Source organism: Protomyctophum bolini (assembly GCF_963924005.1).
Source record: "Protomyctophum bolini genome assembly, chromosome: 16".
Taxonomy (NCBI): Eukaryota; Metazoa; Chordata; class Actinopteri; order Myctophiformes; family Myctophidae; genus Protomyctophum; species Protomyctophum bolini.
The window spans coordinates 11,504,007-11,516,083 of NC_137877.1; the positions used below are offsets into that span (position 1 = coordinate 11,504,007).

Genomic DNA, 12,077 nt, shown 5'->3' on the forward strand with positions numbered 1-12,077 from the left:
GCACATGAAGTCCTTTTAGTCTCATAAAGTGTCGAGTGTCAGAGTTCAATCAGTGTCAGTGTTAAGAGCTATGACTGCTCTGGGGTAGAAACTGTCCTTCAGTCTGTTAGTCCTGGTCTTGATGACCCTATAGCGCCTCCCTGAGGGCATGAGCTGCAGCAGGTGGTGACCTGGGTGGGATGGGTCCTTGAGGATACTGTTGGCTCTCCTGCTACAATGTCTCTTGTAGAGGTCCTCCAGAGATGGAAGGGGACATGCCATGATCCTCTGGGCAGTATTTATGACCCCCTGAAGGGACTTTCTTTCTGCCGCCGTGCAGCTGCAGTACCACAGGGAGATGCCGTAGATCAGTACTGACTCGATGGCACATCGGTAAAAGGACAGGAGCACACTCTCCATTAGGTCCATTTTCCTCAGTACTCTGAGGAAGTACAGTCGCTGTTGACCTTTCTTCTGGAGCGCAGTGGTGTTAATTTTCCAGGTCATGTTGTCCGAGATGTTCATGCCCAGGAACTTGAAGTCTGAGACCCTTTCCACCTCCTCTCCATTGATGTGGATAGGCTGGATAGGCTGGATATTCTTCCTCCTGAAGTCTACTATCAGCTCCTTGGTCTTGGAGGTGTTGAGAATGAGGTTGTTTTTCTCACACCATTCTGACAGCCCTTTCACCTCTTCCCTGTACGCTGTCTCGTCCCCTTCTGTAATGAGTCCCACCACAGTGGTGTCATCCGCAAATTTGATGATGGCATTACTAGGATGGATGGGAGTACAGTCGTGGGTGTAGAGAGTGTAGAGTAGGGGGCTCAGCACACAGCCCTGTGGAGCACCAGTGCTGACGCTGAGTGCTGAGGATAGATGGGGTCCTACTCTCACTCTTTGAGGGCGGTCTGTCAGAAAGTTTTTAATCCAGAGGCAGATGTGCTGAGAGAGTCCCAACTCCAGTAGCTTGGGGATTAGTCTGCCCGGCACGATGGTGTTAAACGCAGAGCTGAAGTCTATGAAGAGTAGCCTGGTGTAGCTCCTTGGCTTTTCCAGGTGTGTGAGTGTGGAATGGAGAGCTGTCGCTATGGCGTCTTCTGTAGACCTGTTGGCTCTGTATGCAAACTGGTGGGGGTCAAGTGTGGATGGTAGACTAGCTGTAATATGTCTCCGGACCAGTTTCTCAAAGCACTTCATGATGATAGGTGTAAGTGCCACTGGCCGGTAGTCATTTAGGCTGCTGACATTTGCCTTTTTTGGGAGGGGAATTATTGTGGAGGACTTCAGACAGGGTGGAATCAAGCCCTGTTGTAGGGACTGGTTGAATATCTTGGTAAAGACACCCGCCAGTTGGTCTGCGCAGTCCTTCAAAACCCTTCCTGTCACACCATCCGGTCCTGCAGCTTTCCTTGGGTTGACCGCTTGCAGTGTGTGCTTGACCTCCTGCACCTGCACTGTAAGGATGTTGCTGTTGCTGCTGTGCGCTGGTAGATGTGACGAGGCCTCCGGTGTGTCAACCTCAAAACGAGCAAAGAAGTGGTTTAACTCCTCCGCTGATGAGGCGTCACCGCTGGCTGCAGCGCGGTTGCTTGACTTGTAGTTGGTGATGTGTTGGACACCTTGCCACATCTGCCTTGTGTCGTTGCTGCTGAGGTTGTCCTCAATCTTTTTCTTGTATGCTGCCTTAGCCCTCCTGATGCCTTTGTTCAGCTGGATTCTCGCTGCCTTATAAAGTGCCTCGTCTCCAGCCCTGAAGGCACTGTCCCTCTGCTTCAGCAGGACTCTGACTTCTCTGTTCATCCAGGGCTTCTGGTTAGGGTACACACAAATACGCCTGTCCACTGTGACTGTCTCCACACAGTGTTTTATATAACAGAGGACAGATGAGGTGTATACTTCCAGGTCCTGATGTTCAAAAATGTCCCAATCGGTGCTTTCAAAACAGTCCTGCAGCTGCTCTGTAGCATCATCAGGCCACGTTTGAACAGTCCTCGTTGTGAGGGGGGCTTTTTTCCTGAGAGGAGTGTATGCTGGTATGAGGAGCAGTGACATATGGTCAGAGGAGGCTAGGTGTGGCATCTGTATAGCCTTGTAACCATGTTTAATATTAGAGTAGACTTTATCTAGAGTATTTGCACCTCTAGTGGCACATTTTATGTGCTGATGTAACTTGGGGAGCACTACTTTCAAATTAACATGGTTAAAATCACCTGCTATGATATGTACACCCTCAGGGTGGCTATTTTGTTGAAGACTAATAGAATCATACAAGTGACTAAGGGCTACGTTAGCATTTGCATCTGGTGGTATGTACACAGCAGTTACCATGACAACAGTAAATTCACGTGGGAGGTATGTCGGTCTGCACTTAACTGTCACATACTCTAAGTCTGGAGAGCAGTGGCTGTCAATGGTAGTAGTAGGTGATTTTTATGTAGATTGTATGTAGAAACAAAGGAAATAATACATCCAGAGAGCTTTTTAAATGGTGCAGAATAAAGTTACCCCTCAGGTGAGTTGTCTTCACTTGAAAAAAAGGATAGTGGAGTTTTTAAATTTGTATATTATATATATATATTTTATATATTGTTTTTATTGTTTTGTTGTGTTTTGAATGTTCTTTGGTTGTCTTGATTTGGAGTTTGTGTTTTGTTTTTTTTGTTTTGTATTTGTCACTGTTTTTATTTCTCAATTTACTTCTATATTTGTAAAAAAGAAAAAAAATGAATAAACAGAACATTAAAAAAAGAAAAAAAGGGTGAGTTGTCTTGTTACCTCACATCAAGTGTGATTTTCTGTGGTCACAGTTAGATGACATGGAGACACACTGTTCACTGAAGAAATACTATAGGAATTATATAATATAATATCTGAACTATCTGCACGGTAGGTACGATGTGGGTAAGGTGTATAATCATGTGACAATGATTGGAGGCATTGGGCACATTTCGTTCCATCAGAGGAGGTAAGATGATGGAATGACATTTTCCAAAGGCCAGCGTCAGACGAGCATTTTTGCCCTTCCCCCAGCTCGCCCACTGGTAATGTTGAGAGAAGAATGTTTCCTGTCATTGCTACATACGCTTCATTTTCTGTGCACGGTAGGTACGAAGTGGGTAAGGTGTAAAATCATGTGACAATGTCCACTTAACTGTATTGTTTTCAGTAGCATATTTGATTGTGTTTTCCCGGGCTCTTTGTAATGTCACTGCGTGATCTTATAATCATCTCGTTGTGTGTGTGTGTGTCATTTTACAGGTAGAGGCTGAACTCCAGAAAAAGGGAAGACGAATGATGGAAGGAACTGACTACTGAGTGAAACGCTGATGTGAAGTCTGTGGACATGAAGGTGGACATGAAGCTGGGGAGAAGCCGAGGTATCAGTTCGGTCTGGAGGCATTGGGAACATTTCGTTCCATCAGAGGAGGTAAGATGATGGAATGACATTTTCCCAAGGCCGTCGTCAGACGAGCATTTTTGCCCTTCCCCCAGCTCGCCCACTGGTAATGTTGAGAGAAGAATGTTTCCTGTCATTACTACATACGCTTCATTTTCTGTGCACGGTTGGTACGAAGTAGATTTTGCATGTTCTCCCCAGCATGTTCACTTTGGGTTTCCTCACACCAAACGACATACAGTGTGCAGTGGACAGAATCTGGAGGAGTAATATCAAAAAAATTGTTTTTCAAAAGTCAGCCTCCTGGTGGCGCTATAACAGGCCGTTCTGGAACATTTCGGGCAGAGGTTCATCGTTGGCATCCAGGGAGTGTGTGTGCAAAATTTGGCATCGACCGGGTTAACGGTGGCCGGAGATTAGCTGGTTTGTGTTGAAAACGTTCGCTCTGAAAGAATATATATTCAAAGATTAGCGCCGCATTTTCACGATTTTTCAAAAATAGCAGACCTACAAGCTCATAGTGCCCTGCTATGAGCTTGTAGATCTGCTATTTTTCAACAGCTAAAGCATAACATAATGCTTGAGTTGAAACACCAAAAGGGGTTCCCGCCCAGAATGGGTTAAGACATTTCAAGCCACCTAGGAATGTGGTTCAAATCTGATCACAAAATGTTTTATTTCCATGAGGATTTACACCTTTGAAAATGAAACTTTATAAAGCAACTCTGATTGGCTGATTTTTGAGTTGTATTATGCAAGCAGTCTTTTTAATAGTGTTTTGTAATTGTTTTACTAGGCTTCTGTGGAGAGACACATACTGGCCAAGTATCTCATAGTTGACGTTCCTTGATTACGCCATGGTTCACTACAGGCCCTCTGAGGTCGCTGCTGCTTCCCTCTGCCTCTCTCAGCTGCTGCTGGGTGGCCTGCCATGGGTGAGTTGAATAGAATCATATGTTGGCTTATTATTACAGATAGATAGCTTGACATTTTGTCTTTTGATTTGAGTAAGTTTTCAATGGCTTACAGACTACTATATGTTAACAGACAGATTGCACCGCACATGATGATCCTAATGATTGTTTTTCATGTGTTGCAGACTCCTACAGACCAGCATTACACGACATATGATGAGGCTCACCTGAAACCAATAATGCAGCACATCGCCAAGAATGTCGTTGTCAGCGAGGGGAATACAAATGTCCAGGTGAGTTGGCACACAAAGGCACTATAGGGTTGGGAACGTTAGTATAAATGTACCGTAGGTTAGATGGCATGTTATTCAGACAGATGCTAGGTTAATTTGTTTGGAGTGAGAGCCTACTCAAAATGAAAGAGTGATGCAGTTTGGATGCGTGTGATGCAGGATCCATGAAGGAAGTTTTGTAAAATGTGTCTGCTCCTTCAAAGTTGTCGGCATTGTGCAGCTGAAATGTAATCCAATCATTCTCACTTTAAAGTTTACTTCAAAGTACTTGTTGTCAACAAAATCAGTTTACTTGTTGATCCTGACAATCTCACAGACCAAGCAATAGTATTAGCCTTTATATCAGAACTGTACACGTCTCCTGTATACTGCTACTGCTAGTGTTCTTTGCACTTCTAATGGATATTTAATCCCTCCTCGTGGAAGCACACGACAGCCAGACATTCATCAGTTCTTTTCTCTTTTACGTTTTTAAATCACTAATTCTACTCATTCTGTTTGTCAATCTACAAGCTCATGTGTTGAGACCTTGTAGCTGATGTGGACATGAAACGAAACATGAAATATGACCTTATAGGCTTACATCAACTAAAAACAAAAAAATAGTGACATCAATCCCCATTCTCCATACCTTCTCTTTAAATAGAACATTATTGCCATCTCTTGGACATGTGCGGTTACTGCAGCATGAAACCAGTCAAGTTTCTATGTCAATGGTGCTCAACCTTTTTCCCTGTTAAGGACCCCCAGAATTATCTGTATTAGGCCACGGACTGATCTATCTGAAAATATCCATCCATATATATTAGTCTCTCACCCTGACCCCCCTCCTGTATTACCTGTATTTTCTTTTACACATCTTAATACAATATTTTGTCTTTGGCCATACTTTTGTAATCTCTTGTCTATATTGCAGTGGTGGACATATTACTCTACTACGTTGAGTCTTTTATACTCATTCATAGTTAATGAACTGGAGTACTGGTACTAAAAAAAGTTATCCAATATTCTAATTAATTGAAGTAAATAAGGAGACCATGTCAAAACTATACCAAAAGTAATTTACAAATTCAAACTGTCAGTGTAATCAGGGAGGCCTATTAATATATCCTTAAGTGATTGTTTAAAATGTAGGCTACATTTGCACTTAAGCTTGGTCCTGTTAAATGAATATAGGCTACAGGAATGCTATTTTGAACAGACTAAAATATGAATGTCTTGAGGGACAATGGGGGTTAAGTGGTTAATGTAGCATTGTAGCCTATTCACAATGTACTTTTTCCTTTCTAGAAATGTAGTGTAGTCAAAAGTACTATATTTGTCTTTGATATATTGTATAGTGGAGTGATTCTTTTTAATATAAAAATTAAATGACGATGTGTGTGTAAACAGATAAGTACAGTAGGGCTCGCAACTCACTTTGTAATGCTCCAGACCATTTTTATTCACAAACACAGCAGGCAGGATGTTTCGACCAGGAGTATATACGTCTTGCTCAAGTACCATATACATGAACGCTGAACAAATAATATATTGTTAATAGGTTAGCCCAGCAGCATACAGTACAGTAGGCCCAATTAAAATCATTGTGTCAAAAAAGTGATTAACACAATAAATGTATTGTACTGTATGCTACTAATTCTGATGCCAGACAGTATTTTGTACATTTTTCTCAAGTAATGTTAAGAGAAAAACTACTTTTAGCCTACTTAAGTAAAACATTATGAACACTTCTTACACCAGTGCGTTGATCTGAACACCATTGGCTTGATCGCAGCCAATGGTGCCAGAGATTACATCCACTCTCCCTGGATGCCACAGCTGAACCTGCTCCAAAATGTAAACGTATAGAGCCACCAGGAGGCCGATTTCTGCAAAACTAATTTGACAGTAACACCTACAGATTTTGGGGTGCACTTTTTGGAAACGATACTGCGAAAAGGGTTCGCCACTATTTTTGGACGTGCATAACTCCATTTCTACCCGTGCAGGGATACCCCGATACGTACAGTAACCTCTTCTCCGAGCTAAAGCGTAGATATGAGGTTCCAAGTAGAGCTGCCACTGTAGACACTGAGCATAAGAATCACCATGAAATATAATTTGGGTGTTAATAATGAAGGTGTCAAAGAAGTTTGAGAGTGGTCACTTTATAGGAAGAGTTAAATGATCTTTGCTTCTAGTTGTGTGAATTAAAAACACTCGTCTAAACATTAAGTACATTGGCTGCCACATGACGTCACTTGGGGTTCTGTTTTTTTACATCATTAAGTCCATAGACTTGGCTGCCATGACATTTCCAAAAGACAGACGTTGGAGCGGCTAGCACCCCCCCCCCCCCCCCCCCAAATACAGAAGGGAAAATATGTGGTCACATATTAAAACGAGCAATTTAACACTTCCAGAGTTAGGGCACAATATTTTTATTGTAATCAGTGGCATCATGGCATGCAAGTAAGTCAGTAAGCCATATAAAAGTAAGACACATAAAATGATAAATACTTTACAATTAAAATCAATGCATTCACAATCGAGAAACTGGTTTTGAGTTTGCCTTCTTGGGTCTGTTCTTCCTGGTAGTTTTGAACACTGGAGAATGCAGGTATTGAGTGTCTGTGTACCGATCTCCACGCCTCATTTTGCTGGTAAAAAAGAAATCACAATTTAGGAATCTTGTGCATTATAGTTCATGGAAAACACTGTAGGCTACTCCTGCTCTAAATATTACTTTAATCAGTATATAAATACACTGCTACGCTACCCTTCTTTATCAATTTAGGTCCTCACTTTTTGATGGGATTAGATTATATATTTTATTTAGCACAGAACAGTCTAAAATGGACGAAAAGCAAATAAGACTAGAGTGGTCAGCCACCTACACGCTACAGTACATACAGTTCAGTTAGATGGCTGCATTTTTGAGGGGCGCCTCCTATATATGACTTTACAACATTTGTTTAAGAAAACGCCATATACAATACAATTTGTAAACAATTAGAGAAATCTAATGTTTGTTTTGAGGACTTGAACCCGTTGCTTCAAACATTGTTGTAAGATGAGTTGAGATGAGAGTGCCCCTCACTTCACATGGGAGTGATTTTTTAAATATATGCCAGTGGGGCTAAAGGACGTGCAAAATGACCTCTAAAGTGCTCCCCACGCCTTCATAAGATTCTGCACAGGGGACCCTTGTATAGTAGTTTACTTTTTGACAATCTCCAAAGAACTTTCCGACAATAAATACACAACAACCTACCCGTTGATAGATGGTTCCTTGTAATTTATAGGGACATGACTTCTCCTCCTTGGGCGCAAGGCTCCATCATCTGTGGCAATATCCTCATTCTCCCTCCCTGTTGTAGCAAACAAATTCAAATAAGCTTGTCAACTGGAATCATATGATCCACACATTTGGCTAAAACAGACTAGAATATTTTCTAAATTTCATTATGCTTCAAGTAGCATGTGATAAAGGTTTTTCATTATTCTGAATCCAGTCCAAGCATTAGATTTAGACGAAAAACACTCCTTGGGCTAAATTCGACCCTAGCCACTTTGCCCAAATGTGATGACTTCATCACATTTGTGATGACGGCTATGGTAGTTTTTAGCCCAAGGAGTGTTTTTCGTGCAAAACGAATGCTTGGAATGGATTCAGAATCATGAAAACCCCATAGTTTGACATGTCACATGCCATTTAGAAAATGTTGCCATATGGCAACATTTTCAAAATGTCATGGATTGGCCACTGTGGCGACCCCGAAGGTCGCCGGCTTGGGTGTACTAGCTAAATCATTAGAGCATGCCCTGGGTGTAAAATTTGGCGCTTTTAGACAAAGTAGCGTGAACTAATCCCTAAGCTCCTCCACTAATGTGGAAAGTAATTTCTATTGCATTCAATACTGCATTCAATGACTTATTAAAAGTTGGGGTAGATCGGATGCTGCGTTTTGGGCATTTCTTTGAAAAACAAAAACAGAACATTTGACATTTTTGAAGGCAATCATAGCAGAATGATACACATTTCTTCGTAGTAGAGCAAAAGTGTTTAAGAAAATGGGACTGCATTTTTTCAGGCCAAAACATAAGTGGCCTGATATAGATCCCGATGTCAATGTAAAGACTGAATTGTACTGTAGAGCTAGCCATCAAATGTATTAGACATAGGCTATGTGGTGTATGTAATAAAATGAAAAACTCTTTTTTGAGACCCCAGGACGGGGATCTAATGAATCAAAATATATATATATATAGCACCACCAGTAATGCCGATTTGAAGTGTCTGGGAGTGTGCAAGTGAAGTTCGACACCGATCGGTCCAGTGGTTTGCAAGATTAGCTGCAAAAACAAAATGAGATGGCAAAATTGATCTTGATCAGTAAGGAGGCATAAGCTCACCTGGAGATGCTTCAGCTGGATCACTAGGGCCTTTATATACAGTGTCACTGGCTGAAGTGAGGCTCTTTGGGACAGAGATCGGACAGTCCAGTTCTGCAAAGCTGACATCCAAAGGCGTGCCGTCATGTGGCCCGACTCCTGCTTCAGCAGAACACGTGAAAGTGTTCTGTGTTTCCTCCAAGGCTGGGAATGCAGGAAGATTTTGTTGTTGTAGTACACCGTTTGGAGAGGAACATCCATGGTTTGGTGAGACAACAAATCTTTCTCTGCATCCACTTCTTGAATGAGCTCCAGTACGTCTCCTCTCTCGTTTATCTCTGGTCGTAGTGGTGTTAGTGATCGATTTTAATGTTCTCTCTGCCAAGACACAGGATGAAAGAAGATTTTTCATGTTTTACATAATGCTATAAAATCACAAATCAAACAAAGACCAGATTGTAAATATTACCAAAAATTTTTTTTATCACTCCTGAAGTTCTAACTATGTACAGAATAGAAAGTAGTATTAAATAGAACACATGTAGCATACAGTATGTTACCACACCTGGAAATTCTCCAGCTGGAAGTGCAGCAGGCACTTCAACCACTGCTTCTCTACTGGGAGTGGGAATCGGCATACCAGAGTCCTCTAGAATCTCTCTCTCTGATAAGTGTTTCGCACTTTCTTTGGCTCTGGAGCTCTTCGTGACTGGGTCCATGACATCCAGCACGGGTATGACGATGTTTGTTTCAGGGTTCCTCGCCGCCCCGAGACCACCTTGATCCGTCAAAGTTTTGCTTTGCTCTCCAGAATTCCCCACTTGTGTATCATTTTTCTTGGACGCAGGTTCTACAGTGTGTGTGTGTTCTATAGTAATGGTGTCAGATGCAGTCAGCTCCATGTCTGTGTCCTGGACCATTGTGTTCTCTTGTTCAGCAGCAGAGTCACTAGATGCAGACTGAGGGAATTTCTGTGACACCCTCCTTAGCCTGTTGGACTAAAATATTATACATTAATCATAATTGAATTAAAACAATGCAAAATAAAATGCCGACTCCTTTCAAATTGGCCACCCTTGGCAACCCCCCCCCCCAACTTTAAAAACCTGTGATGTAGAAAGAATACATTTAAATATCCTTACGTCATCTGGGAGGTCTGTTGTCATGCCTACATCATATAGGGTGTTGATGTCTTTGAGGAAGAGCATCTGTGGAGAACATGTCAAATACAAAATATGACAGCATGAACAAAATATCTTGTCAATGCTGTGTGCCTATATCACATCCAAGAATCCTTCATGGGAGGCAGATTAAGCCATGTTCAATTAATTTACATGACTGTTACAGGCCGTACTGTACGATTAAACACAAGGGTGACTTCAACACGGTAACCTTGAAGGAAATATGTTAACATACTTGGATTAAATTTCAAGCTCATTTATACATAGAAATGGCTCTTAAGTAATTCCTCATATAGCACAACGATTGTCGAAAATCAGAATGGCGTAGTCGTGGATCTCAAAGTGGGGTCCAGATACGCCCAGGGGTCCTTGAAGGGGTCCCAAAGAAAATCCGTTTTACCACCATCTTTAACCCCAATACATATACCAGCGACACAATGCAAAGCATCATGGATTGCTTGCTGATTTGCCATTCGCAGACAAACCTTGAAAAAGGTTAAACAAAATACTCTTTAAAACATTTGAACAATCCTGGCACAAATTATTTGAAGATGGGGATTATGGGGATCCGTGGCCATATGTTGGGGGTCCATGACATGAAAACGTTTGAGAACCAGGTCTGAAGATGACCATCCAAACACATGTTTAGCCTGTTTGAGAAACACTAACCAGCTTTCTCTCCTTGTGCCTCATGGTGGCTATATCAAAGCCTTGAGCCTCGATGTGTTTCTGCAGTTTAACAACGTGCATCTGCAGCCGTCTGTTCTTCATTTTCTGGGCAGCCAATTCAACAGCCAATGCCTTATTGTTGATCTTTAGGGAAGCCTTGAAGAAGGACGAGTTGTCTGGTGTGGTTAAGGTAACAGAAAAAGCATTATTTAGACAAACGACACAATATCAAATCAATAGCTTATGTTTTAACGCATTAATAAACGGCACACTTACTGAAATGTTTAGTCTTGATTTTTGCTGCCGCTGCTTTTGCAAGACCCTGCTTCGAGTTGGAAGGCATGTTTCTCTTGATTGAATACTTCAATAGACAGATATGTAAACAGCACGAGTATTCTACAGTCAGACAGAGATAAAAGGATTTAATACAAAAATGTCCTGGCCTACAAGCTAACATAAAGACCTAAGTAATAAGTGCTAAGGAAATTGACCTTTACATATACTCTAAAAAATTGACCGTTAACGATCGAGTTCAAGTTCATTGAATACTTTTACTTCTCTGATATGGATTTCTGCATCAAGACTGAATTTTTAAAGGACAATCTTCACTAGATAAATAAATAACGGTATTTACCTCAAATCATATCAAAGTTAAATGATTAATGACGGATCGTGGCTTATGTACGCTGGCTACATGCGTTCCACGCCCACCGTCACAGCTGTGGCTTGTTGATATTAATTACTCGACCTGCACGTGAGACGAATTCAGTTAGTCCCGCTGTCACATTCAAAACAGCATTACCTTCACAATCACACGCAGGCTGTGTGTGTGTGTGTGTGTGTGTGTGTGTGTGTGTGTGTGTGTGTGTGTGTGTGTGTGTGCGCGCGTGTGTGTGTGTAGTGTAGCGTATGGTGTAGTGCGTGTGCGTGTGTGTGTGTGTGTGTGTGTGTGTGTGTGTGTGTGTGTGTGTGTGTCTGTCATCGGTCGATGATCTCTGGGTGTTGCTGCTTCTGCCTTTTCTCGTGATCACAACAGTTCGATTCGTTCCCGACTTACTTCCCGTGCGAGTGGACGCTGGACTGAGCTGAGAAGAGTCTCAAGTCCTAAGTCCACAGTCAAAGACAAAGTCAACGTAGGGATGTCGAAGAAGACACACAATAGCTGATCAGGTACAGTTTTCATCTGTGCTTCAGTCAGTGGTAACAATTAATTGGCAACTTTCTTCTCACGTGAGAGTGCTGCTGCTGCAGCCCAGCTAGCATGTCT

General features: G+C 42.0%; 1 protein-coding gene across 6 annotated transcripts in view; it reads left to right on the forward strand.

Annotated features, from left to right (window-relative positions):
• Positions 1-11,865: 11,865 nt before the first annotated feature.
• The window catches only part of pikfyve (phosphoinositide kinase, FYVE finger containing), a 33,164-nt gene continuing 32,952 nt past the window's right edge, over positions 11,866-12,077 (forward strand). For all 6 annotated transcript variants that reach the window (XM_080785812.1, XM_080785813.1, XM_080785816.1 and 3 more), the window contains exon 1: positions 11,866-11,980. The gene's annotated coding sequence lies outside the window, so the exon portion shown is untranslated. The remainder of the gene's footprint in view (positions 11,981-12,077) is intronic.